Raw genomic sequence first — 6,000 nt, forward strand, 5'->3', positions numbered from 1 at the left:
TGGGGGGAGAAGACCACTAAGCCACGCCCATCGGACCGGACCACGATTTGCATGCATCCCCAACAAGCTAAAAAGGTATTTATGCCGCAAAGGTGCGGGGTCGGGGGGAGTCAAAAGCCCTACTAGAATCCTTATGGGACGCACAATTTAGTGATATCTTTACATGATATCACTAAATATGGGTGACAGATTCCCTTTAACAGTTCCTATCGCCACATACATAGCCACCATGACTAGGTAGACTCTTCTGGTCGAGCTCTACTCTACTGTAACTTATTAAACATTCGTTAAAATAGCCAATACAATTTTAGATATATTTTTACTTATTTTTCAATTTTTAAAATGACCAATAATATTACATACAAGGGACAAATACCTCCACACCATGACCAGGCACTATATTACCACAACATAGTGACTGAATAATACCACATACAAGGAACAAATACCATCACACCATGTCCAGACCACATAGTACCGCCACCACATGTAGACCAATAATAACACATACAAGGGACAAATTCCACCACGCTATAACCTGACCACAAATTATCACCACATAGCGACCAAATAATAGCACACACAAGGAGCACATACTACCACACCATGCCTGGATCACATATTACCACCACATAGTGACCAAATACTACAATACTGAGATCATTAATAAAAAGAAAACACAATCCTAATGCCATTATACACAAGAGATCTGTACTTAGTATACAGTGTCCATGTAGTGATCACCATTTACATTATACACAGGAGTTCTGTATATAGTGTGAGTGTACAGGTAATACAAGGATCACCAGTAACAGTATACACAGGAGCTCTGTATATAGTGTCAGTGTACAGGTAATACCGTGATCACTAGTGACATTGTACACAGGAGTTCTGTATATAGTATACAGTGTAAGTGTACAAGTAACACACTGACTCACCGGTGACGTCTCTAGTTGAGGTCCCTTCATCATTACTTTTTTTCTTCGGTCAGTTCAGACCGCCATCTCTTCTTCCAACCAGGACTCGTCTCTGAAGGAAATAACACAGTTATCTAAGGCTGGTTTCACATTTGCGTTTTTTTTCGCGGTAATTTAGCACTAAATAGCGCATGCGTTTTTTTTTCCTATACTTTGCATGGGATGCGCTTATGTGCGCATACACATGCGTTTGTACGCGTTTTACCGCGCATGCGTTTTTTTGCGGTATGCGCTCGGGCGCACAAAATGCAACCTGTTGCATTTTTTGTGCGTCCGATTTGCCTCAAAAAAACGCATGCGCGCGCAATGCGTTTTTTTACAGCAAGACACCCAATATAAGTCTATGGGTGCGCATATGTGCGCATTGGCATGCTTATGTATGCGTTTTTTTGCACATGTTTTTTTTGTTAACCATGGAATTTAGGGGTTTGGGTTAGAGTTAGGGTCAGGGTTAGTTAGGGTTTAGGGTTTGGGTTAGGGTTAAGTATGGTTTGGTTAAGGGTTAGGGTCAGGGTTAGGGTCAGGGTTAGGGTTAGGGTTAAGTATGGTTTGGTTAAGGGTTAGGGTCAGAGTTAGGGTCAGGGTTAGAGTTAGGGTTAGGGTTTGGGTTAGGGTTAAGTATGGTTTGGTTAAGGGTCAGGGTTAGGGTTTGGGTTAGGGTTAAGTATGGTTTGGTTAAGGGTTAGGGTCAGGGTTAGGGTCAGGGTTAGGGTTAGTAAAGTCATGGTTTGGGTTAGTGTGAGGGGCCACCTAATGTTGGAAAAAACGCAAACGCGGTAAAAACGCACTAAAAACGCATACAAACGCATAAAAAAGCTGCGTTTTTTTCATGCATGCTCATAAAAATGCTTGAAAAAAACGCAGCAGTTGTATGCTTTTGTATGCGTTTTTTCAATGCGTTTTTTTGCGGGAAAAACGCGCTGCAAAAAAAAGCAAGTGTGAAACTAGCCTTAAGCACATTCCCCAACCTCTATACTAAGCCTGATGAAAAAAAGTGACCATGTCACTCTGCACAGTAACAGGACCTCTCCTCCCTCACACTGAAAACGGTATCCTCAAAAACAATATCCTTTAATTAGCCCCTACAGTAATAATATCCTACATTCTGGACCCCACATGTCATCGTATTCTGTTCCCCACGTGTCCTCCCATTCTGCTTCATGTCTCTCCATATTGCCCCCATAGTCATCCATAATAGTATAATGCATCCCATAGTCATATATAGCAGTACAATGCAGACCCATAACAGTATAATGTAGCCCCATAGTCATGTATAGCAGTATAATGCAGCCCCATAACAGTATAATGCAGGCCCATAGCAGTATAATGAACCCCATAGCGGTATAATGCACCTCTATTATATAATGCTCCCCCATAGGGGTATAATGCTCCCCCATAATATAATGCACCCCATAGATGTATCCTGCTCCCCCAATAGGGATATCATGCTCCCCCATAATATAATGCATTCCACAGGGGTATCATGCTCCCCCATATATAATGCACCCCATAGGGGTATCATGCTCCCCCAAAAGGGGTATCCTGCTCCCCCATAATATAATGTAGCCCCACAGGGGTATCATTCTCCCCCATAATATAATGCACCCCATAGGGGTATCATGCTCCCCCAAAAGGGGTATCATGCTCCCCCATAATATAATGCACCCCATAGGGGTATCATGCTCGCCCAATGAGGGTATAATGCTCCTCTCATAGGGATATAATGCTCCCCCAGTCGGGGTATAATGCTCTCCCATAATATAATGCATCCCATACAGGTATCATGCTCCCCCATAATATAGTGCACCTCGTAGAGGTATCATGCTCCCCCAATAGGGGTATCATGCTCCCCCAAAATATAATGCACCCCATAGGGGTATCAAGCTCCCCCATAATATAATGCACCCCATAGGGGTATCATGCTTCCCTTATAGGGGTATAATGCTTCTCATTGGGGTATAAGGCTCCTCAAAAGGGGTGTAATGCTCCCCCATAATATAATGCAGCCCCACAGGGGTATCATGCTCCCCCAATAGAGGTATAGTGGTCCTATCATAGGGGTATAATGCTCCCCCATAATATAATGCACTCCACAGGGGTAACATGCTCCCCCAATAGGGGTATAATGCTCCCCCATAATGTAATGCATTCCACAGAGGTATCATGCTCCCCCATATATAATGCACCCCATAGGGGTATCATGCTCCCCCAAAAGGGGTATAATGCTCCCCCATAATATAATGCACCCCATAGGGATATCATGCTCCCCAAAAGGGGTATCATGCTCCCCCATAATTTAATGCAGCCCCACAGGGGTATCATGCTCCCCCCATAATATAATGCACCCCATAGGGGTATCATGCTCCCCGAATAGGGGTATAATGCTCCTCTCATTGGGGCATAAGGCTCCTCAAAAGGGGTGTAATGCTCCCCCATAATATAATGCAGCCCCACAGGGGTATCATGCTCACCCAATAGGGGTATAGTGGTCCTCTCATAGGGGTATAATGCTCCCCCATAATATAATGCACTCCACAGGGGTATCATGCTCCCCCAATAGGGGTATAATGCTCCCCCAAAAGTGGTATAATGCTCCCCCATAATATAATGCATTCCACAGAGGTATCATGCTCCCCCATATATAATGCACCCCATAGGGGTATAATGCTCCCCCAAAAGTGGTATAATGCTCCCCCATAATATAATGTAGCCCCACAGGGGTATCATGCTCCCCCAATAAGGGTATAATGCTCCCCCATAATAAAATGCACCCCATAGAGGTATCATGCTCCCCCATAACATAATGCACCCCATAGAGGTATCATGCTCCCCAATAGGGGTATAATGCTCCCCCAAAAGGGGTATAATGCTCCCCCATAATATAATGCACTCCAGAGTGGTATCATGCTCCCTCAATAGGGGTATAATGCTCCCCCATAACAAAATGCAGCCCCACAGGGGTATCATGCTCCCCCAATAAGGGTATCATGCTCCCCCATATATAATGCACACACCATAGGGGTATCATGCTCCCTTCATAGGGGGTATAATGCTCCCCTTCCCTATACAGCGACTTTCCAAAGAAAAAACAAAAGTTTCTCCTTACCTTGCTGTGCTCCAGCGATGTCCTCTACCCAATACATCGGAGGCACGCAGAGACGTCACTGTTATACGCCGGCGACGTACCCGCTGACGTCAGCTGCCGGCTTACGATTGGCCGGCGGCGGTTAACTGTTGCCGTGTGGGAATCTCCCGCACGGCAACAAATTTTAACTGCCCGTGCATCTCAGTTACTGAGCCACAGAAGCCTGCCGCTGAGGCCCGCTGAGCAGAGGAGAGGACGCCCTTTACGGGCCCCTTCTACTCATCGGGCCCCATACGCCAGTAAGGGCAATAATTCCCTGATGGCGGCCCTGTCTCTAAGGCTGGTTTCACACTTGCATTTTTTGCGCTGTTTTTTAGCGCAAAAAAACGCATGCATTTTTTTCCCTATACTTTAACATGGGTGCGCATAGGTGCGTTTGTACGCGTTTGTATGCGCATACTTTTTTTGTAGTGTGCACTCGGGCGCACAAAATGCATTCTGTTGCATTTTTTATGCGTCCGACTTGCCCCAAAAAAACACATGCGCACGCAATGCGTTTTTTTTTTACAGCAAAACACCCATTATAGTCTATAGGTGCGCATACGTGCACATTGTAATGCGCACGTATGCGCAAAAAAGCGCATGCTTTTTTAAAAAAAACGCACCAAAACCCGCAAAAAAAGCACCCAAACGCATGATGCGTTTTTTTCATGCGTTTGTGTGCACAAAAAACGCGCAGCAAAAAAATGCAAGTGTGAAAGTAGGCTAAGTCATGTCGGTTGCTGTTCCCTGGAACACGTTCCCACATCCCGCAGCTGTACATCCCGAGAGATGGTGTAATCCTACTGCTGCGGACTATCACACATCCTGATACTTCCAATACTGGAGCTATGCGTGCAGGGGTGAACCTGGCCTCTCTGCTGCCTGAGGCGAACAGCAAAATGATGCGCCGACCCCCCTGCACACAAAGTACATTTTTTTATCTATCCTGTAAAACTGAGTACAATAGTGGACATTTTGATTTAAATAAATAGAAAAAAAAAAGGTGTCCAAACACAAGGATGTCAGCGGCATCACACGCACGTACAAGAACAACACAGAAGTATCCAGAACAAGGGTCATTAATGGCAATGTAGGCCTGCCACAGGGCCAATTAATCCAACTTGTCCAAAAAAAGGTTACCGATGGCACTTCAAACAAAATATATATCAAAAGCCAGAGTAAATACATTCTAGATAGAAAAGTTCCATTAAAATTAAATTTATTTCAATATTTTTTAAAAGAACATACAACATTTTAAAACAAAAACAAGATGTCTCCAAAAAGAGATGTCACCACAATTCAGTAAACCACAATATATACAATTTATATGGCAAAACAAAATTCACAAGAAAAATCTCTCTCTCTCTATATATATATATATATATATATATATATATATAAACACACACATACACAAATGTGGCTATCAAGGGTCAGTCATATGCCCGATTATAATAAGAACTGTGCTTACACATAGCCATCAACTATAGGGTATATAATGTGATATAATGCCAAAACAGTATATTGAGCTGATGAAGTTTTTAAAGGTGCCAGGTAGTAAAAAACCATATACGGTATAATTAGTTTTACCTAAATAGTAAAAAAGGAGCCCACTTGGTGATAACCCCACAGTCACATTTATATTCGCAATGAAATAAATACAGCATATCAACTGATATAAAGTGCACGGTAAAGGCTTCCTATAAAGAATAAATATATACCTGGCAGCATGTAGGAAAAAAGATAATGAACTTGGCACTCAATATTTGTTGAAAATAAATTTCATTTTTATTTTGCATCCACGTGAAGTTTAAATTCTAAACGTTTTCGGTCCTGCATAGGACCTTCATCAGAGAATCTCTTAAAGATTACTGGATGCTGTATATGCGTGTAATA

The sequence above is a fragment of the Dendrobates tinctorius genome, unplaced genomic scaffold, assembly GCF_039654945.1.
Source record: "Dendrobates tinctorius isolate UK_male_01 unplaced genomic scaffold, ASM3965494v1 ptg000015l, whole genome shotgun sequence".
In the NCBI taxonomy this organism is placed as follows: Eukaryota; Metazoa; Chordata; class Amphibia; order Anura; family Dendrobatidae; genus Dendrobates; species Dendrobates tinctorius.